This window comes from Rutidosis leptorrhynchoides, chromosome 1 (genome assembly GCF_046630445.1).
Source record: "Rutidosis leptorrhynchoides isolate AG116_Rl617_1_P2 chromosome 1, CSIRO_AGI_Rlap_v1, whole genome shotgun sequence".
NCBI lineage: Eukaryota > Viridiplantae > Streptophyta > Magnoliopsida > Asterales > Asteraceae > Rutidosis > Rutidosis leptorrhynchoides.
Genome location: NC_092333.1, coordinates 164164889 through 164189336, shown reverse-complemented (window position 1 = coordinate 164189336; position 24448 = coordinate 164164889).

Here is a 24448-nt window from a genome sequence, read left to right as displayed (position 1 = left end):
TTTCATGAAACGTCAAGTCTTTTTAGATTAAAACTAATATGATGATGATTCCATTAACAACTAACCCGAGAGATTTTACATCCCCCACCCCACACTTGAGATCAAGTAATGTCCCCATCACTTGAGATCAAACATAGATAAAATTCGAAAGGGTTATGTGAGAAAGAAAATATAAAAACTTATCGAGCGTAACCACTGATCGCGGAATGCCAGTGACATATGGCGCTGAACTGACTGCCAGCATAAGAACATCTTCCATTCCCGATCATCACACCAATCAATCACGTAGTTTTGCTGAACTTAATGCCAGACTTGAAAAAAATCGTTTCACCAACAAACCTAAGAAAAGAAAAACAAAAGAACTACATAAACAGGACAATGTGGCACCACCCGATGCCTAAACGCCTTGCCCCCAAAATAAGTTTTCAAAGTACATAAGCAGAATACATAATTATCCAAATACAGACCAAAGGAAAGGAAATAGTTTTAAACAAATTACAACAACATCATGCGCAATGACAAATCATTCACTCGGCCACAAATCTCTGAAGGGGTCCCAAGCCACACCATAAGTGTCCTGGCAAGCCTAATACAGGTCATACGATGGATCAGGACTCGGTGGAGTAACTGCTGTATACGATGGATCCCTGCAGGGCCGCCAAAAACTTGATGTGTAAAATCTAGTATATAATTTATCTCTGAAAAATGCCGATTTAAAGATTACTACACACTAACGGGCAGTGTACCCGATCGTGCAATAGTATAAAATTGGTAATTCCGAAATCGTTCCAAGGACAGTTTAAACATGAGAATTAAGATTGTTGTTAACTAAAATAAACTAAGTTAATCTGTGAAAATTGAAAGTACGAGATAATTGGTTTTTGTGGCTATTTAACGATTAGCCAAATCAAGGATAGATCAAAAGTAAAAGACAATATTTTTGTGTTTTTAAGTTTAAATAAATTAAATTGCAGACTCAATGTAAAATAAAGATAATTGAATTCAATAGATAAAAGAATATTCGCCTAGATCTCCTATTCGCAGTGTCGGATGATTTTTTATTAAGCACTAGTTCAATTTATCAATACATGCAACTACAGAGTCGGTTTACCCAGAGTTCTCTTTTAACAAACACGTCAAACTAGGATTTATTGGCTTAGGGTTCCTTTTCACCAAAGACCTCTTTCGTTTGTGACTTAGTAATTAACTAATTATAAGATTAAGATTCAATTGGTTACACGTTCGCTCCACACAATTCACCAATATTTTATTCAATCTATGTTACCCGGTTTACCCCCTTGGTCCAGTAAGTGAATTGTCCCGTTCTTATTGATTAAAAACGTTCCATATTAATTGATTTCGTTGCGAGATTTTGACCTCTATATGAGATGTTTTTCAAAGACTGCATTCATTTTAAAACAAACCATAACATTTATTTCATAAATAAAGGTTTAAAAAGCTTTACGTAGATTATCAAATAATGATAATCTAAAATATCCTGTTTACACACGACCATTACATAATGGTTTACAATACAAATATGTTACATCGAAATCAGTTTCTTGAATGCAGTTTTTAAACAATATCATACAAACATGGACTCCAAATCTTGTCCTTATTTTAGTATGCAACAGTGGAAGCTCTTAGTATTCACCTGAGAATAAACATGCTTTAAACGTCAACAAAAATGTTGGTGAGTTATAGGTTTAACCTATATATATATATCAAATCGTAACAATAGACCACAAGATTTCATATTTCAATACATATCCCATACATAGAGATAAAAATCATTCATATGGTGAACACCTAGTAACCGACATTAACAAGATGCATATATAAGAATATCCCCATCATTCAGGGACACCCTTCGGATATGATATAAATTTCGAGGTACTAAAGCATCCGGTACTTTGGATGGGGTTTGTTAGGCCCAATAGATCTATCTTTAGGATTCGCGTCAATTAGGGTGTCTGTTCCCTAATTCTTAGATTACCAGACTTAATAAAAAGGGGCATATTTGATTTCGATAACTCAACCATAGAATGTAGTTTCACGTACTTGTGTCTATTTTGTAAATCATTTATAAAACCTGCATGTATTCTCCTCCCAAAAATATTAGATTTTAAAAGTGGGACTATAACTCACTTTCACAGATTTTTACTTCGTCGGGAAGTAAGACTTGGCCACTAGTTGATTCACGAACCTATAACAATATATACATATATATCAAAGTATGTTCAAAATATATTTACAATACTTTTAATACATTTTGATGTTTTAAGTTTATTAAGTCAGTTGTCCCCGTTAGTAACCTACAACTAGTTGTCCACAGTTAGATGTACAGAAATAAATCGATAAATATTATCTTGAATCAATCCACGACCCAGTGTATACGTATCTCAGTATTGATCACAACTCAAACTATATATATATTTTGGAATCAACCTCAACCATGTATAGCTAACTCCAACATTCACATATAGAGTGTCTATGGTTGTTCCACAATATATATATATATATATATATATATATATATATATATATATATATATATATATATATATATATATATATATATATAGATGGGTCGACATGATAGGTCGAAACATTGTATACGTGTCTATGGTATCTCAAGATTACATAATATACAATATAAGTTGATTAGGTTATGGTTGGAATAGATTTATTACTAACTTTCAGGTAGGTAAAATGAGTAGTTTTTATCAATCTTGTTTTACTCGCCATTTCTTCGTTTCTAATCCGTTTTGAGTGATTCCAGTGGCCACGGTTTCGTATTGAACTTAAATTTATGAATCTAAATAGAAAAATTATAAGTTTATAGTCGGAAATACAAGTTACAAGTCGTTTTTGAAAGAGGTAGTCATTTCCGTCGAAAGAACGACATCTTGATGACCATTTTGAAAAACATACTTTCACTTTGAGTTTAACCATGATTTTTGGATATAGTTTCATGTTCATAAGAAAAATCATTTTTCCAGAAGTATAGCTTTTAAATCAAAGTTCTTCTTAGCTTTTAATTATCCCAACCAAAACAGCCCCCGGTTTTACTACGACGGCGTATATCCAGTTTTATGGTGTTTATCGTGTTTCCGGGTTTAAAATCATTAAGTTAGCATATCATATAGATATAGAACATGTGTTTAGTTGATTTTAAAAGTCTATTTAGAAGGATTAACTTTATTTGCGAACAAGTTTAGAATTAACTAAACTATGTTCTAGTGATTACAAGTTTATAACGTTGAATAAGACAGCTTTTTATGTATGAATCGAATGATGTTATGAACATCATTACTACCTCAAGTTCCTTGGATAAACCTACTGGAAATGAAAAAAATGGATCTAGCTTCAAAGGATCCTTGGATGGCTTGAAAGTTCTTGAAGCAGAATCATGATACGAAAACAATTTCAAGTAAGATTTCCACTCGAAATAAGATTGTTATAGTTATAGAAATTGAATTAAAGTTTGAATATGATTATTACCTTGTATTAGAAAGATAACCTACTGTAAGTAATAAAGGTTTCTTGATCTTGGATGATTACTTGGAATGGATTTAGAAAACTTGAAAGTAAACTTGCAATCTTGGAAGTATTCTTGATTTTATGAAACTAGAACTTTTGGAATTTATGAAGAACACTTATAACTTGAAGATAGAACTTGAGAGAGATCAATTAGATGAAGAAAATTGAAGAATGAAAGTGTTTGTAGGTGTTTTTGGTCATTGGTGTATGGATTAGATATAAAGGATATGTAATTTTGTTTTCATGTAAATAAGTCATGAATGATTACTCATATTTTTGTAATTTTATGAGATATTTCATGCTAGTTGCCAAATGATGGTTCCCACATGTGTTAGGTGACTCACATGGGCTGCTAAGAGCTGATCATTAGAGTGTATATACCAATAGTACATACATCTAAAAGCTGTGTATTGTACGAGTACGAATACGGGTGCATACGAGTAGAATTGTTGATGAAACTGAACGAGGATGTAATTGTAAGCATTTTTGTTAAGTAGAAGTATTTTTATAAGTGTCTTGAAGTCTTTCAAAAGTGTATGAATACATATTAAAACACTACATGTATATACATTTTAACTGAGTCGTTAAGTCATCGTTAGTCATTACATGTAAGTGTTGTTTTGAAACCTTTAGGTTAACGATCTTGTTAAGTATTGTTAACCCAATGTTTATAATATCAAATGAGATTTTAAATTATTATATTATCATGATATTATGATCTATAAATATCTCTTAATATGATATATATACATTAAATGTCGTTACAACGATAATCGTTACATATATGTCTCGTTTCAAAATCATTAAGTTAGTAGTCTTGTTTTTACATATGTAGTTCATTGTTAATATACTTAATGATATGTTTACTTATCATAATATCATGTTAACTATATATATATATCCATATATATGTCATCATATAGTTTTTACAAGTTTTAACGTTCGTGAATCACCGGTCAACTTGGGTGGTCAATTGTATATATGAAACCTATTTCAATTAATCATGTCCTAACAAGTTTGATTGCTTAACATGTTGGAAACACTTAATCATGTAAATAACAATTTCATTTAATATATATATATAAACATGGAAAAGTTTGGGTCACTACAGTACCTACCCGTTAAATAAATTTCGTCCCGAAATTTTAAGTAGTTGGAGGTGTTGACGTATCTTCTGGAAATAAATGAGGGTATTTCTTTTTCATCTGATCTTCTCATTCCCAGGTGAACTCGGGTCCTCTACGAGCATTCCATGGAACCTTAACAATTGGTATCTTGTCTTGCTTAAGTCTTTTAACCTCACGATCCATTATTTCGACGGGTTCTTCGATGAATTGAAGTTTTTCGTTGATTTGGATTTCATCTAATGGAATAGTGAGATCTTCTTTAGCAAAACATTTCTTCAAATTCGAGACGTGGAAAGTGTTATGTACAGCCGCAAGTTGTTGAGGTAATTCAAGTCGGTAAGCTACTGGTCCGACACGATCAATAATCTTGAATGGTCCAATATACCTTGGATTTAATTTCCCTCGTTTACCAAATTGAACAACGCCTTTCCAAGGTGCAACTTTAAGCATGACCATCTCTCCAATTTCAAATTCTATATCTTTTCTTTTAATGTCAGCGTAGCTCTTTTGTCGACTTTGGGCGGTTTTCAACCGTTGTTGAATTTGGATGATCTTCTCGGTAGTTTCTTGTATTATCTCCGGACCCGTAATCTGTCTATCCCCCACTTCACTCGAACAAATCGGAGACCTGCACTTTCTACCATAAAGTGCTTCAAACGGCGCCATCTCAATGCTTGAATGGTAGCTGTTGTTGTAGGAAAATTCTGCTAACGGTAGATGTCGATCCCAACTATTTCCAAAATCAATAACACATGCTCGTAGCATGTCTTCAAGCGTTTGTATCGTCCTTTCACTATACCCATCAGTTTGTGGATGATAGGCAGTACTCATGTCTAGACGAGTTCCTAATGCTTGCTGTAATGTCTGCCAGAATCTTGAAATAAATCTGCCATCCCTATCAGAGATAATAGAGATTGGTATTCCATGTCTGGAGACGACTTCCTTCAAATACAGTCGTGCTAACTTCTCCATCTTGTCATTTTCTCTTATTGGCAGGAAGTGTGCTGATTTGGTGAGATGATCAACTATTACCCAAATAGTATCAAAACCACTTGCAGTCCTTGGCAATTTAGTGATGAAATCCATGGTAATGTTTTCCCATTTCCATTCCGGGATTTCGGGTTGTTGAAGTAGACCTGATGGTTTCTGATGCTCAGCTTTGACCTTAGAACACGTCAAACATTCTCCTACATATTTAGCAACATCGGCTTTCATACCCGGCCACCAAAAATGTTTCTTGAGATCCTTGTACATCTTCCCTGTTCCAGGATGTATTGAGTATATGGTTGATAATGCTAAAAACGAACATATATTTCATAGCATTATTCCTCAAGAAAGACAAGCTTTTAGTTGCAATTGTTCTATTTACAAGTGATAATCGTTTAAATAATAAAAGGTGAAGACAAAAGACAGATTCGACGAATTGAAGACGCAAACGACCAAAAAGCTCAAAAGTACAAAAGACAATCAAAAAGGTTCCAATTATTGATAAGAAACGTCTCGAAATTACAAGAGTACAAGATTCAAAACGCAAAGTACAAAATATAAAATTGTACGCAAGGACGTTCGAAAATCCGGAACCGGGACCAGAGTTAACTCTCAACGCTCGACGCAACGGACTAAAAATTACAAGTCTACTATGCACAAGAATATAATATAATATATAAATAATTATATTAATTATTTATATTTTATATTTATATATAAAATCCGTCGGCAAGAAAGACTCCAAAAGGTGTGAGCTGTAATTTCAATCTCCGCGACTCGCGGAGTTTGAAGGCAAAATATGCCGCGAGTCGCGGAGCCCCAATTTCAGAAACTTCCTATAAAAGCAAACGAATTCTGATCGAAAAAACAACCAAATATATCCATCTCTCTATCTATATCGTATATATTTATATTTATATTTTAATTTTAATTTTAATTTTAATTATAATTCTAATAATAAGGGTATGTTAGCGAATGTTGTAAGGGTGTAAGTCGAAATTCTGTCCGTGTAACGCTACGCTATTTTTAATCATTGTAAGTTATGTTCAACCTTTTTACATTAATGTCTCGTAGCTAAGTTATTATTATGCTTATTTAAAACGAAGTAATCATGATGTTGGGCTAATTACTAAAATTGGGTAATTGGGCTTTGTACCATAATTGGGGTTTGGACAAAAGAACGACACTTGTGGAAATTAGACTATGGGCTATTAATGGGCTTTATATTTGTTTAACTAAATGAAAGTTGTTAATGTTAATATAAAGATTTACAATTGGGCGTCCCTATAAATTACCATATACACTCGATCGGACACGATGGGCGGGGTATTTATATGTACGAATAATCGTTCATTTAACCGGACACGGGAATGGATTAATAGCCACTAGAATAATTAAAACAGGGGTGAAATTACATTCAAGGGTAATTGGTGTAATTGTTAACAAAGTAGTAAAACCTTGGTTTACACGCAGTCGATAACCTGGTGTATTCATTAAACAAAGTATTAAAACCTTGTTACAATTCGAATCCCCAATTAGTTGGAATATTTAACTTCGGGTATAATAATAATTTGACGAGGACACTCGCACTTTATATTTATGACTGATGGACTGTTATGGACAAAAACCAGACGGACATATTAAATAATCCAGGACAAAGGACAATTAACCCATGGGCATAAAACTAAAATCAACACGTCAAACATCATGATTACGGAAGTTTAAATAAGCATAATTCTTTTATTTCATATTTAATTTCCTTTATTTTATATTTAATTGCACTTCTAATTATCGCACTTTTATTTATTGTTATTTAATTGCACTTTTAATTATCGTACTTTTTAATTATCGCAAGTTTATTTTATCGCACTTTTATTATTCGCAATTTCATTATCGTTATTTACTTTACGCTTTAATTTAAGTCTTGTATTTATTTTATATTTTACATTAGGTTTTAACTGCGACTAAAGTCTTAAAATCGACAAACCGGTCATTAAACGGTAAAAAACCCCCTTTATAATAATAATATTACTTATATATATATTTGTATTTTTATAAAAGTAAACTAATATAGCGTTGAGCTTTGTTTAAAGATTTCCCTGTGGAACGAACCGGACTTATTAAAAACTACACTACTGTACGATTAGGTACACTGCCTATAAGTGTTGTAGCAAGGTTTAAGTATATCCATTCTATAAATAAATAAATATCTTGTGTAAAATTGTATCGTATTTAATAGTGTTTTCTGCTAAAATTAATAACTATTTTATATACACCTCGCATAACATCAAGTATTTTTTGGCGCCGCTGCCGGGGAACACTCTTAAAAGCCGGAAGCGCAACGCTAATATATAAAAAAAAAAGATTTTTTAGCTTACTTCTATTAAAAATTCGTTTTTGTAAAAATACGTGTTAAAAATTCGAAAATATAAAAAGAAAAACAAAAATATAAGTATTTTTTTTTAAGATTTTGTTAAATATTTAAGTTTTATAAGTTTCTTTATTTTTAGTTTAGTTTATAAAAATATAAGTTTTATTTTAATATCTTTTATTTATATAAAAATAGAAAACAGAAAATAAAAATAAATAAATAAAGAAAAAACGCGTCGAAGATTAAATCTGTCAACTGAATTTCTGAACCCCGCGAGTCGCGGGGTTTGAAGTTTTAATTACCGCAAGTCGCGGAGTGACTCTGACACCACCGACAGAACCCTAAATCTGTATTAATTACGGAGTATTTATTAATTATTATTAATATAAACCCTAATTATGTATTATTATTATAATTAATTTTATTTTAACTTTTACTTTTTATTTAATTTATGTATTTAGTATTAATAAGTTTAATTAAATTGTAAAATTAGTAGTTTTATTAAATAAATAATATAAAAATAATATTTTTATAAAAATTGTACTTTTTACAACTTTTTGTATATTTTTATATTTTGTCCCTTTTTAATCGTTGTAGCATAATATTTGTATTTTTCTCTCATATTGAATTTTAAACTTAGTTTTTGCCATAGTTATTTTTACTCCTAGATTTTTAGGCTTTGCCGTAGAATTCCTTAAGTGCTTTTTCTTTAGACTAAGATTTAGGTGCTTTAGAATTTTGCGACGCCTTTTTAAGTTTTAGTTTCTTTTTAAGTTATTTCCATTTGGGATTTAGTTTTTCCTGTAAGCTTTAATATTTTTAGACGACTTTTACTATGTACCAATTATCATTCCAATTAGTAATTTCAATTTGCGATTATAATTTTAAGTTAGTTGTAGTAATAAGGTTAGGTTAGTTAAGTATTTTTAAGTTTTGATAAGTTTATTTTATTTTTCCGTCACCTTTTATTTTTCAACCATTTTTTCTTTTTCGACCTTTTGCGACGAACTCTTTTTCTCTCTTATTTCTCGCCATTCTAGTTTTTAGGACTTAGAATTTTTTCTACTTCTTATCTAAATTTCTTAAAATTACCAAAATTTATTTTAAGTGGTTAAATTAATAGACATCAAAATTTTCTGGTTCGTAGTAATAGTTGGATTTGTACGTGGACCGGGTTATTGGAGCCAAACAGTCCTCAATTATATTGAGACCAAACGAATCCTGCCCCTCTGCTGCATCTTTTGGCTATTCGAAACGTGGGCAAAATCAGAAAAGTCTATTAATTGGATAACTTATTATAATTTTTCTTTCCTTTTAAAAACTAATAGGATATTCAGTGAATGCACCGAGCAAGACGTTCATCACCTTTTGTACGTTCACCACCTGTAACTAGATCAAGACATTTAGCAAATATAACCGCCGTTGATTTTTCTTTAGAATCGTCATCCAGTCAACCAAATACTTCAGTTCAAATTTCCGATAATCCATTTTTTGAACCTAACATCACAATTGAGAATCCGGAGAATATTCAGGAACGGTTCGTAGATCCTGAACCACTAAACTTTCCTCCGGAGACACCAATCATTCAAACAGAGATTGTTGAGGAACGAACCATTAAATCAGAATCAACTAGTGATACCGATTCAACAAATTCAATTATGGAGAATCTGGAACCTTTAAGTATGGAAGACCGAATGAGAGCTAAACGCACTGGTCAAGGTCACGCAATTACTCATCCAGACATTAATGCGCCAGATTATGAAATCAAAGGACAAATTCTACACATGGTGACTAATCAATGCCAATTTAGTGGTGCGCCGAAGGAAGATCCAAATGAACATCTACGTACCTTTAATAGGATCTGCACACTATTTAAAATCCGAGAAGTGGAGGATGAACAGATATATCTCATGTTATTTCCCTGGACTTTAAAGGGAGAAGCCAAAGATTGGTTGGAATCGTTACCTGAAGGGGCGATCGATACATGGGACGTTTTAGTTGACAAATTTCTTAAACAATTCTTTCCTGCATCTAAAGCCGTAAGACTTCAAGCAGAAATTGTTACGTTCACACAGAAGCCAAATGAAACTCTATATGAGGCGTGGACAAGATATGGAAAGTTGTTAAGAGGATGTCCGCAACATGGTTTAGACACCTGTCAAATAGTACAAATATTCTACCAAGGATGCGACATCACTACAAGAAAAGACATAGATATAGCAGCTGGTGGTTCTATTATGAAGAAAACCGAAACTGATGCTTACAAAATTATTGATAATATTGCTTCCCACTCACATGATTGGCACCAAGAAAAAGACATCTTTAGATCATCTAAAGCAGCTAGAGCCGATTCTAGCCATGACTTAGATTCCATTTCCGCAAAGATAGATGCTGTGGAGAGACGAATGGAAAAGATGACTAAGGATATTCATTCAATACGAATTAGTTGTGAGCAGTGTGGAGGACCACATTTGACAAAAGATTGTCTCAGTATTGAATTAACAATGGAACAAAGAGAGAATATTTCATACATAAACCAAAGGCCTGGAAATAATTATCAGAATAATTATCAACCGCCAAGACCGATTTACAATCAAAACCAGAATTATAACCGAAATATTCCATACAACAATCAACAAGGTCCTAGCAATCAACAAGTATCCAATAATACTTACAATCAGCAAAGACCGAATTTTCAAAACAAACCACCACAACAAACTGATGATAAAAAACCGAATTTAGAAGATATGATGACGAAGCTAGTTGAAACTCAAACACAGTTTTTCACATCTCAGAAACAAACAAATGAACAAAATGCTCAAGCATTTAGAAATCAACAAGCTTCTATTCAAAATCTGGAACAAGAAGTAAGTAACCTAGCAAGGTTAATAGGTGAAAGAAAACCGGGAAGTCTACCTAGTGATACAAATGCTAACCCCAGAAATGAAACAGCTAAAGCCATTACCACAAGAAGTGGTACAACACTTAAACCACCTGAAATACCTGTAACTTCTGATGAAACTATTCCTACTCCACAAGAACCACAACCTGATCAAGATAAGGAAAAAGAACCGGTAGTTGAGAAGGTTAATGAAGATAACACAGTTAAGGATAAACCTTATGTTAAACCATACCAACCACCACTTCCTTACCCGAGTAAAATGAAGAAAGAGAAACTTGAAGCCGAGCAATCCAAATTTTTGGATATGTTTAAACAGATAAATGTAAATCTTCCTTTCATTGATGTGATTTCAGGAATGCCAAGATATGCTAAATTCTTGAAAGATCTAATATCAAATAGAAAGAAAATGGAAGAACTCTCGGCTGTTACTATGAATGCTAATTGTTCAGCAGTGCTGTTGAATAAGATACCAGAAAAACTATCTGATCCAGGAAGTTTCACAATTCCATGTTTTCTGGGTAGTCTTAGTTCAATAGAAGCATTGGCAGACTTAGGTGCTAGTATAAATCTAATGCCGTATTCACTATACGCTAAACTAGACCTTGGAGAATTGAAACCAAACAGAATAAGCATACAACTAGCCGATAGATCAATAAAATATCCTAGAGGGATAATGGAGAACATGCTAGTTAAAGTTGGTACTTTAGTATTTCCAGTAGATTTTGTTGTTTTGGACATGGAAGAAGATTCTCAAGTTCCTCTCATATTAGGAAGACCATTCTTAAACACGGCTAAAGCAATGATAGACGTGTTAGGTAAGAAACTGACCCTAAGTATAGAGGATGAGAGTGTTACCTTTTCAGTTGATAGAGCAATGCAACAACCACAATCTGCAGATGATACATGTTATTATATTCAAACTATAGATGCACATGCAGAATTATTAGAAGAATTTCCAGAATTACAAGGAACAGGAGAATGTTCTTTAGGAGAAGGTAATGAACCAATTGATGAAGCTGAAATGTTAGCTACACTTATAGCTAATGGATATGAACCAACAACAGAAGAAATTCAAATGCTAAAAGAAGAAGACAGATATCGATATAAATCATCGATAGAAGAACCTCCGAAATTAGAGTTAAAGCCACTTCCAAACCATTTAGAATACGCTTATTTACATGGTGAATCTGAATTACCTGTAATAATATCGTCTTCTCTTACTGAAAATGAAAAATCACAACTCATTTCTGTGTTGAAAGCTCATAAACCAGCCATTGCATGGAAGATTCATGATATTAAAGGAATAAGTCCTTCGTATTGTACACATAAAATCCTTATGGAAGAAGGTCATAAAACGTATGTACAACGCCAACGAAGACTAAATCCTAATATGCAAGATGTAGTTAAGAAAGAGATTATTAAACTGCTAGATGCAGGTCTGATATATCCAATTTCTGATAGTCCATGGGTAAGCCCAGTTCAATGCGTACCTAAGAAGGGTGGCATGACTGTCATTACAAATGAGAAAAATGAGCTTATTCCTACTAGGACGGTAACAGGATGGCGTGTATGTATTGATTATAGAAAATTAAATGACGCCACCAGAAAAGATCACTTTCCCTTACCTTTCATAGATCAAATGTTGGAAAGATTAGCCGGAAATAGCTACTATTGTTTTCTAGATGGATTTTCCGGATATTTTCAAATTCCAATAGCACCCGAGGATCAAGAGAAAACAACATTCACGTGCCCTTATGGTACTTTTGCTTACAAACGCATGCCATTTGGACTTTGCAACGCCCCTGCAACCTTTCAAAGGTGTATGATGGTGATTTTTCACGACATGATAGAAGAATGCATGGAAGTATTCATGGATGACTTTTCAGTCTTCGGTGATACATTTAAATCATGTCTAGTTAATCTGGAACGAATGCTAATTAGATGCAAAAAATCAAATCTAGTACTTAATTGGGAGAAATGCCATTTCATGGTTAAAGAAGGCATCGTTCTTGGACATAAAATTTCAAAAGAAGGAATTGAAGTGGATAGAGCTAAAGTAGATGTAATTGCTAAACTTCCACATCCCACCAATGTTAGAGGAGTTAGGAGTTTTCTAGGGCATGCCGGTTTTTACCGACGTTTCATAAAAGATTTTTCTAAAGTTGCCACTCCTATGAATAAACTCCTAGAAAAGGATGCTCCATTCATCTTTTCAGATGAATGTATCAAATCTTTTAATATTCTTAAAGAAAAACTCACTAATGCACCGATCATGATAACACCAAATTGGAATCTACCATTTGAACTAATGTGCGATGCAAGTGATTTTGCAATGGGAGCCGTTTTAGGACAAAGGATTGAAAAACGATTTCAACCTATATATTATGCTAGTAAGACGTTACAAGGAGCACAAACGAACTATACAACTACTGAAAAAGAACTCCTTGCTATTGTCTTTGCTTTTGACAAATTTCGATCATATCTCGTTCTAGCAAAAACGGTGGTCTATACCGACCATTCTGCTCTTAGATACCTATTTTCAAAACAAGATGCTAAACCAAGATTAATCCGTTGGATCTTACTCTTACAAGAGTTTGATATTGAAATCCGAGATAAAAGAGGAGCAGAAAATCTCGCCGCTGATCATCTTTCTCGTCTTAAAAATCCCGAATTAGAAGTTCTAAATGAATCAGCCATACAAGACAACTTTCCTGATGAATATCTATTGAAGATAGATTATAAAGAAATCCCATGGTTTGCAGACTATGCAAACTACTTAGTTTGTGGATTCCTTGAAAAAGGATTATCGTACCAAAGACGAAAGAAATTCTTCAGTGATATAAAACACTATTTCTGGGAAGATCCACATCTGTTTAAAAGTTGTCCCGATGGAATAATACGCCGATGTGTATTTGGAGATGAAGCTAGTAAAATTTTAAACCATTGTCACACAGGACCAACAGGAGGGCATTATGGGCCTCAACTAACAGCAAGAAAAGTTTATGAAGCTGGATTCTATTGGCCTACAATTTACAAAGACGCACACCTTCTTTTCAAATCCTGTGATGCATGTCAAAGGGCCGGAAAAATAAGTCAACGTGATGAAATGCCACAAAATGTCATCCAAGTATGTGAAGTATTTGACATTTGGGGTATTGACTTTATGGGTCCATTTCCAAAATCTCATAATAATCTATATATACTCGTAGCCATTGATTATGTATCTAAATGGGCGGAAGCACAAGCTCTCCCAACTAACGATGCACGAGTTGTAGTCAACTTTTTAAAACGTCTTTTTGCAAGGTTTGGAACACCGAAAGCTTTAATAAGTGATCGGGGTACTCATTTCTGTAATAATCAACTTGAGAAAGTTCTTAAAAGATATGGAGTAACTCATAAAATCTCCACCGCATATCATCCACAAACAAGTGGACAAGTTGAAAATACCAACCGAGCTTTAAAACGTATTCTAGAGAAAACCGTAGGATCAAATCCGAAGGAATGGTCCATTAAATTGGAGGATGCACTCTGGGCTTTTAGAACAGCCTACAAAACTCCAATTGGAACCACACCTTTTAGACTTGTTTATAGAAAAGCATGTCATCTTCCAGTAGAAATTGAACACAAAGCATTTTGGGCTTTGAAAACATGTAATCTTGATGTACATGAAGCCGGACGTCTACGATTAAGTCAACTAAATGAATTAGAAGAATTAAGACATGAAGCATACGAAAATTCGTTAATCTATAAATAAAGAACGAAGAAATGGCATGATAAAAGAATCAGAAGTTCAAAAGAATTTAAAGAAGGAGACAGAGTTCTTCTTTTCAATTCACGATTCAAGCTATTTCCTGGAAAATTGAAATCAAGATGGTCTGGACCATTCATAGTCAAAAGAGTTTTCCCATACGGAACGATAGAATTAATAAATTCAAATGGGATTGAATTTAAAGTTAATGGTCACAGAGTTAAACATTACATACATGGCCCGATGGAAATCGACAACGAAGTTAATCACAATTTCGACACCACAGCTAACTAAGTGTGGGGAGAATCAAGTCTTTAAAGGATAATATGTATTTCTGTTAGAGTTAGATTGTCTGTTTTCGTGTAGTTCTCGAAAATGGAACCCGAATGGTCTTTCCCTAGCAGACCCTAAAGAACTAGTCTTCTCCCCCCATTCTGAATTTTTATTTTTTTAGGTTTTTACGAAATGAAGACTGCCTGTGAACTAAACCATGGTCTAATGCTACACGCTTTGATCACTAAACGTAATAATGACATACTCCCGAGTGAAATAGTATCAGTAATCAGAGAAAGAATGGACGGAGTTAGAAAAGAATCCAGATGCGAAGATAATAAATTACAATTTGGTAAAGGAAAATCAAAATCCGCAGCGAAAAGAAGAGCACGACACCTAGAAAGATGTCACAAATGCGGAAAATGGTCACATGGAGGTAAATGTTCAAATAATCAAACCTATTCAAATACCGAATTTGTTACTTTATGCAAAGACGGACCGTTCATATGTTTAGAAGAAAAGACACTGAATGCTCGAGGTTACGCCTATGCAGCCATGGAAAACCAATTAAACCGACTATCTTATGAATGGGATAGATCATATAACTAAGAAATCTATTTCACAGGTATGTCTGTACAGTTTTTATTTTTATTTTTATTTTTAAACTTTTGATAATAAACGCTAATTTGTTCGCTAAAAAGTATTAAATTGGTATTGAATAAAATTAGGTTTGGCGACCGAAATTATTGATATCATTCAAAAATTTATTACATCACTGCGAAATTTAACGTTTATTCTTAAGGTATAAATATCTTTAAACAATCAACCCAAAATATTTCAAAAATTCGTAATGAGTTAAATTAGGTCTTGGAACCGAAATTACTTTACCGAAAAGAGGGGCGCATATTTTTGATAATATTTGATTGATTAAAGTGGGATAAAAAGACAAAAAGATTTTTAATTTTATTTTTACCATATTTTTAAAATTAATATTTAAATCTTAAATTAATATTGTAAACTTTGTAAAAACAATATATTTAAAATTGTAAATATTTGAAAAATTAATATAAGTTTGATATGAATTTATAAATTTTTAAATTAAGTTTGGTGTGAATTTTTAATTTTTAAAATATAAATTTTTAATTTTATGCATTTCAAATTTTAAGTTTGGTGTGAATTTTTAATATTAATTTTGAATTTCATATTTAAGTTGTGTGAATTTAAAAAACAAAAACTTACTTTATCTCATTAAGTTAAGAATATGATTTTTAAAATTCGTCGTAAGTTGAAGACTAGGTCTTTGAACCGAAATTGCTTTACCCAAGGGAGGGACGAGAACTTTTTTATCATTATTTTTAATCTTTTTGATTTAAAGTATGCCAAAAACATTAAAAAAACCCAAAAATCTTAGCTTTTAAAACAATCGCTACAAAAAGACAAATTTTAAAATTTTGTCGAGAGACGGACTAGGACATCGATCCGAAACGACCTCGTCCTAAACAACAAGACGGAATGAACAAATGATGTGCACCATTTATCATTCAGCAAACAAACGCCAATATATTTGGAAACTTTGGTAAAAATTTAATCATTTTCACACAAATCACCCTCAATAATTTAAATTGTTACTGATTTCTTGCAAATGAGGGCATTGCAAGATCTTAAGTGTGGGAAGGGGTTAAATTCTTTCGGATTTTAAAATTTTTATCTTAAACACTTGGTTACCATTAAAAATACTAGTAAAGCAGTAGTTGTATTAGAATCTAGTGCTCTCTGATAAAAAAGAACAGCCCTAGTCTTATATACTGACTACCCAATTCTAATAAAATTTTTCAAAATTTTCAATTAAATGAATTCAAATTATGTTTATACATATTTATGAACGATAAAACTAGGTTTTAACACCGAAATTATTGTTACCTCGGAAAGGACATAAATTGAGAAACAAACTAAAATGTTAAAATTCATTTAAAATGGAATAGAGGACGATAAAAAGGAAAATAAAAGCCAAGTGTGGGAAAATTTACCAAGTTATTTTAAACATATGTCACATATATCTGTAACAAATAACTGAAAATACTTTTGCTTTGGACTAAACTAAACTGTTTTACCCGATGAAAGAAAAGAAGATATGGATCTACACGATGAATCAATTCCATCATTAAAAGGAAGTAAAGTCTTCCGAAAAAGACACGCGCTTCTTGATTTAGGTCAAGAAGTTGTCGTCCAGACCAGCTGTAGGTTGACGAAAAGTCTAGAAAAGTCATCACTAAAATCAGCAGGAAATCCACGGACCTCAGCATTAAACAGGGTCGCCAAGTGGTCAGATTTATCCTAACCATGAGAAGGATTTATCTCGTACAATGGGGGGGCACCATGCAAATTAGCTGGATAAGACTAATGAATCAGATCCCCAGAAAGGATAATCTCCTTAAAGATTAAAAATCAGCTTTTAAGACTGATATTACTCAATCCTAGAGATTGACCCTAAAGATTGAGAATTCAAACTCATGGAATTCAATGATATCTAAACTCGAGCTTGAACGAGAAAATATTTTGATCAAAATTACAAACTGATTTGTTTTCTGAAAACCCTATTTTCAATGCGTTCATTACCATTGAACGTAAAATCCTAGGAATTCACCTGGAATTCATTAGGTCACCTGAACTAAATCGGGTGTCAACCGTAAGAACGGTGGTTGCATAGTGGTCAAAGACAGGACCTTGTGCCAGACCGAAAAATTATAAGGGTGAGCTTTACTATTGCTCCTACCAAGGATAGTAATTGCGTCCGACACGTTATAGACCATAATTAAAAGCATGTCACGGGACATTGCCTTAACAGTTGCTTGTTCAACGCTTTCCTTTACAACCGGACGGTAGTTTGCCGAAAGGTAATATACGGAACAAGTAAACTGGACGTGTTGCTTTCCTAATACAAGGTTAGCAAGTGGGTGACACAAAACAGGAAGTTTTGAGCTAAAATTTTCAAATCTGAAACCCACCAAACCCACAAAAATATTTTGCAAACACCGGTAAAGGGTTATCCCGGAAAACTTATCTAGGGTAAAAACTAGATTTAATTTTCAAAAGATCAAATGTTTTCATAAAGATCCAATTTCCTTAATGGATCTAAATTTTTATAGTCATGTGGGACTGTAAACCATATCGTTACTACCATTGTTTATACCGCCGTATAGAAATCACTGATGTACAAAGTGTGAAGAATAAAGAAGTGATTCTAGTATTTCAAGACAATATTGCTTGAGGACAAGCAACGCTCAAGTGTGGGAATATTTGATAATGCTAAAAACGAACATATATTTCATAGCATTATTCCTCAAGAAAGACAAGCTTTTAGTTGCAATTGTTCTATTTACAAGTGATAATCGTTTAAATAATAAAAGGTGAAGACAAAAGACAGATTCGACGAATTGAAGACGCAAACGACCAAAAAGCTCAAAAGTACAAAAGACAATCAAAAAGGTTCCAATTATTGATAAGAAACGTCTCGAAATTACAAGAGTACAAGATTCAAAACGCAAAGTATAAAATATAAAATTGTACGCAAGGACGTTCGAAAATCCGGAACCGGGACCAGAGTCAACTCTCAACGCTCGACGCAACGGACTAAAAATTACAAGTCTACTATGCACAAGAATATAATATAATATATAAATAATTATATTAATTATTTATATTTTATATTTATATATAAAATCCGTCGGCAAGAAAGACTCCAAAAGGTGTGAGCTGTAATTTCAATCTCCGCGACTCACGGAGTTTGAAGGCAAAATATGCCGCGAGTCGCGGAGCCCCAATTTCAGAAACTTCCTATAAAAGCAAACGAATTCTGATCGAAAAAACAACCAAATATATCCATCTCTCTATCTATATCGTATATATTTATATTTATATTTTAATTTTAATTTTAATTTTAATTATAATTCTAATAATAAGGGTATGTTAGCGAATGTTGTAAGGGTGTAAGTCGAAATTCTGTCCGTGTAACGCTACGCTATTTTTAATCATTGTAAGTTATGTTCAACCTTTTTACATTAATGTCTCGTAGCTAAGTTATTATTATGCTTATTTAAAACGAAGTAATCATGATGTTGGGCTAATTACTAAAATTGGGTAATTGGGCTTTGTACCATAATTGGGGTTTGGACAAAAGAACGACACTTGTGGAAATTAGACTATGGGCTATTAATGGGCTTTATATTTGTTTAACTAAATGAAAGTTTGTTAATGTTAATATAAAGATTTACAATTGGGCGTCCCTATAAATTACCATATACACTCGATCGGACACGATGGGCGGGGTATTTATATGTACGAATAATCGTTCATTTAACCGGACACGGGAATGGATTAATAGCCACTAGAATAATTAAAACAGGGGTGAAATTACATTCAAGGGTAATTGGTGTAATTGTTAACAAAGTAGTAAAACCTTGGTTTACACGCAGTCGATAACCTGGTGTATTCATTAAACAAAGTATTAAAACCTTGTTACAATTCGAATCCCCAATTAGTTGGAATATTTAACTTCGGGTATAATAATAATTTGACGAGGACACTCGCACTTTATATTTATGACTGATGGACTGTTATGGACAAAAACCAGACGGACATATTAAATAATCCAGGACAAAGGACAATTAACCCATGGGCATAAAACTAAAATCAACACGTCAAACATCATGATTACGGAAGTTTAAATAAGCATAATTCTTTTATTTCATATTTAATTTCCTTTATTTTATATTTAATTGCACTTCTAATTATCGCACTTTTATTTATTATTATTTAATTGCACTTTTAATTATCGTACTTTTTAATTATCGCAAGTTTATTTTATCGCACTTTTATTATTCGCAATTTCATTATCGTTATTTACTTTACGCTTTAATTTAAGTCTTGTATTTATTTTATATTTTACATTAGGTTTTAACTGCGACTAAAGTCTTAAAATCGACAAACCGGTCATTAAACGGTAAAAACCCCCCTTTATAATAATAATATTACTTATATATATATTTGTATTTTTATAAAAGTAAACTAATATAGCGTTGAGCTTTGTTTAAAGATTTCCCTGTGGAACGAACCGGACTTATTAAAAACTACACTACTGTACGATTAGGTACACTGCCTATAAGTGTTGTAGCAAGGTTTAAGTATATCCATTCTATAAATAAATAAATATCTTGTGTAAAATTGTATCGTATTTAATAGTGTTTTCTGCTAAAATTAATAACTATTTTATATACACCTCGCATAACATCAATGGTTTTATGAGCTTCTCTAAGTACCATTTCTCTCATATCTCCAAATTTTGGTACCCAAATCCTTTCAGCCCTATACTGGGTTCCGTCTTCCCGAATATTAAGATGCTTCTCCGATCCTTTGGGTATTTCATCCTTTAAATTTTTCTCTTTTAAAACTCCTTGTTGCGCCTCCTTTATTTGAGTAGTAAGGTTATTGTGAATCATTATATTCATAGATTTTACTCGAATGGGTTCTCTGTCCTTCCTACTCAAGGCGTCGGCTACCACATTTGCCTTCCCCGGGTGGTAACGAATCTCAAAGTCGTAATCATTCAACAATTCAATCCACCTACGCTGCCTCATATTCCGTTGTTTCTGATTAAATATGTGCTGAAGACTTTTGTGGTCGGTATATATAATACTTTTGACCCCATATAAGTAGTGCCTCCAAGTCTTTAATGCAAAAACAATCGCGCCTAATTCCAAATCATGCGTCGTATAATTTTGTTCGTGAATCTTCAATTGTCTAGACGCATAAGCAATCACCTTCGTTCGTTGCATTAATACACAACCGAGACCTTGCTTTGATGCATCACAATAAATCACAAAATCATCATTCCCTTCAGGCAATGACAATATAGGTGCCGTAGTTAGCTTTTTCTTCAATAACTGAAATGCTTTCTCTTGTTCATCCTTCCATTCAAATTTCTTCCCTTTATGCGTTAATGCAATCAAGGATTTTGCTATTATGGAAAAGTGTTGGATGAACCTTCTGTAGTAACCAGCTAGTCCTAAAAACTGGCGTATGTGTTTCGGAGTTTTCGGGGTTTCCCACTTTTCAACAGTTTCTATCTTTGCCGGATCTACCTTAATACCTTCTTTGTTCACTATGTGACCGAGGAATTGAACTTCTTCCAACCAAAATGCACACTTTGAAAATTTAGCGTACAATTCTTCCTTCCTCAATACTTCTAACACCTTTCTCAAATGTTCACCTTGTTCTTGGTCATTCTTTGAGTAAATAAGTATGTCATCAATGAAAACAATGACAAACTTGTCAAGGTATGGTCCACACACTCGGTTCATAAGGTCCATGAACACAGTTAGTGCATTAGTTAAACCAAACGGCATGACCATAAACTCGTAATGACCGTAACGTGTTCTGAAAGCAGTCTTTGGAATATCATCTTCTTTCACCCGCATTTGATGATACCCGGAACGTAAGTCAATCTTTGAATAAATAGACGAGCCTTGTAGTTGATCAAATAAGTCGTCGATTCTCGGTAGTGAGTAGCGGTTCTTGATGGTAAGTTTGTTCAACTCTCGGTAGTCGATACACAACCTGAATGTACTATCTTTCTTCTTGACAAACAAAACAGGAGCTCCCCACGGTGATGTGCTTGGTCGAATGAAACCACGCTCTAAAAGTTCTTGTAATTGGCTTCGTAGTTATTTCATCTCACTGGGTGCGAGTCTGTAAGGAGCACGAGCTATTGGTGCAGCTCCTGGTACAAGATCTATTTGGAATTCAACGGATCGATGTGGGGGTAATCCCGGTAATTCTTTCAGAAATACATCGGGAAATTCTTTTGCGACGGGAACATCATTGATGCTCTTTTCTTTAGTTTGTACTTTCTCGACGTGTGCTAGAACAGCATAGCAACCTTTTCTTATTAGTTTTTGTGCCTTCAAATTACTAATAAGATGTAGCTTCGTGTTGCCCTTTTCTCCGTACACCATTAAGGGTTTTCCTTTTACTCGTATAATGCGAATTGCATTTTTGTAACAAACGATCTCTGCTTTCACTTCTTTCAACCAGTCCATACCGATTATCACATCAAAACTCCCTAACTCTACTGGTATCAAGTCAATCTTAAATATTTCGCTACCCAGTTTAATTTCTCGATTCCGGCATATATTATCTGCTGAAACTAATTTACCGTTTGCTAATTCGAGTAATAATTTACTATCCAACGGTGTCAATGGACAACTTAATTTAGCACAAAAATCTCTATTCATATAGCTTCTATCCGCACCCGAATCAAATAAAACGTAAGCAGATTTATTGTCAATAAGAAACGTACCCGTAACAAGCTCCGGGTCTTCCTGTGCCTCTGCCACATTAATATTGAAAACTCTTCCGCGGCGTTATCCATTCGTGTTCTCCTGGTTCGGGAAATTTCTAATAATGTGGCCCGGTTTTCTACATTTATATCAAACTACATTCTCATAACTTGCTCCGACACTACTTGCTCCGCCATTACTCGTTCCGACACCATTTGTTCCTTTCGTTCTATTAACCCCTGGTCCGTAGACCTCACACTTCGCCGCGCTATGACCATTTCTTTTACACTTGTTGCAAAATTTGGTGCAGAACCCTGAGTGATACTTTTCACACCTTTGGCATAGCTGCTTCTGATTGTTGTTGTTGTTGCGGTTGTTATTGTTGTTGGGATGATTGTTGTAGTTGCTGTTGTTGTTGTTGTTGTTGTTGTTGTTGTTGTTGTTGTTGTTGTTGTTGTTGTTGTTGTTGTTGTTGTTGTTGTTGTTGTTGTTGTTGTTGTTGTTGTTGTTGTTGGGCCGTTTGTTGTAGTTGCGATTGATGTTGCGATTGTTGGGATAATTGTTGCGATTATTGTTGTAATTGCTGTTGTTGTTGTATTGGTGATTCTTATCATCGTTTTCCTCCCACTTTCTTTTGACTTGCTTCACATTGGCCTCTTCAGCAGTCTGTTCTTTAATTCTTTCTTCAATCTGGTTCACTAGTTTGTGAGCCATTCTACATGCCTGTTGTATGTAGGCGGGCTCGTGTGAACTTATATCTTCTTGGATTCTTTCCGGTAATCCTTTCACAAACGCGTCGATCTTCTCTTCCTCATCTTCGAACGCTCCCGGACACAATAGGCATAATTCTGTGAATCGTCTTTCGTACGTGGTAATATCAAATCCTTGGGTTCGTAACCCTCTAAGTTCTGTCTTGAGCTTATTGACCTCGGTTCTGGGATGGTACTTCTCGTTTATCAAGTGCTTGAATGCTGACCACGGTAGTGCGTAAGCATCATCTTGTCCCACTTGCTCTAGATAGGTATTCCACCATGTTAACGCAGAACCTGTGAAGGTATGCGTAGCGTACTTCACTTTGTCCTCTTCAGTACACTTACTTATGGCAAACACCGATTCGACCTTCTCGGTCCACCGTTTCAATCCGATCGGTCCTTCGGTTCCATCAAATTCCAAAGGTTTGCAGGCAGTGAATTCTTTGTAGGTGCATCCTACACGATTTCCTGTACTGCTAGATCCAAGGTTATTGTTGGTATGTAGCGCAGCCTGTACCGCGGCTATGTTTGAAGCTAGAAAAGTACGGAATTCCTCTTCATTCATATTCACGGTGTGTCGAGTAGTCGGTGCCATTTCCTTCAAAATAGTCAAATGGAACAAGTTAATCATACAGAATATTAAGAGTAGTTAATAGTATTTCGTAGCATAATATGAACTCATTTATAAAAGCTTTTTCTTCATAATAGCGTTATATAAGTTTAAATTTGGGTAGTATCTACCCGTAAAGTTCATACTTAGTAGCTAATATACAATTCAACTACTACAATTCTATATGAAAAACTGATTATAATAATATTTCGCGTTCAAACTTTTATACAATATTTTACAAACTTACAATACCGCTTATTTTACATAAAGCATGAAATATAGCACACAATAACTTTGATACAAGATAGTTGTGAAGATAATTCTAGCTAGTATACAAGTCGTTCAGCAAAGGCAATAAAGACACGTAATTCATACGTCCAGAAACAAGTCATGCATTCTGGTTTTACTAGGACTACTTCCCATCCTTGGTCTTGTGGAACATAACCGTTATGGCCGTTGATAAGACAGCGTGTTGTAACGTCGTCAAAGGGACGAGGGTTACGTAATGTCCAACAGTCCCGTAACAATCGAAAAACCTTGTTTCTCACCCCAACTACTGAGTCCGTTACTTGTGGAAATGTTTTGTTTAATAGTTGTAGCCCGATGTTCTTGTTCTCACTTTGGTGAGAAGCGAACATTACTAACCCGTAAGCATAACATGCTTCTTTATGTTGCATGTTAGCCGCTTTTTCTAAATCATGAATTCCTATGTTCGGATACATTGAGTCAAAATAATTTCTTAACCCGTTGCGTAAAATAGCACTTGTGTTCCCCGCAATATATGCGTCAAAGTAAACACAT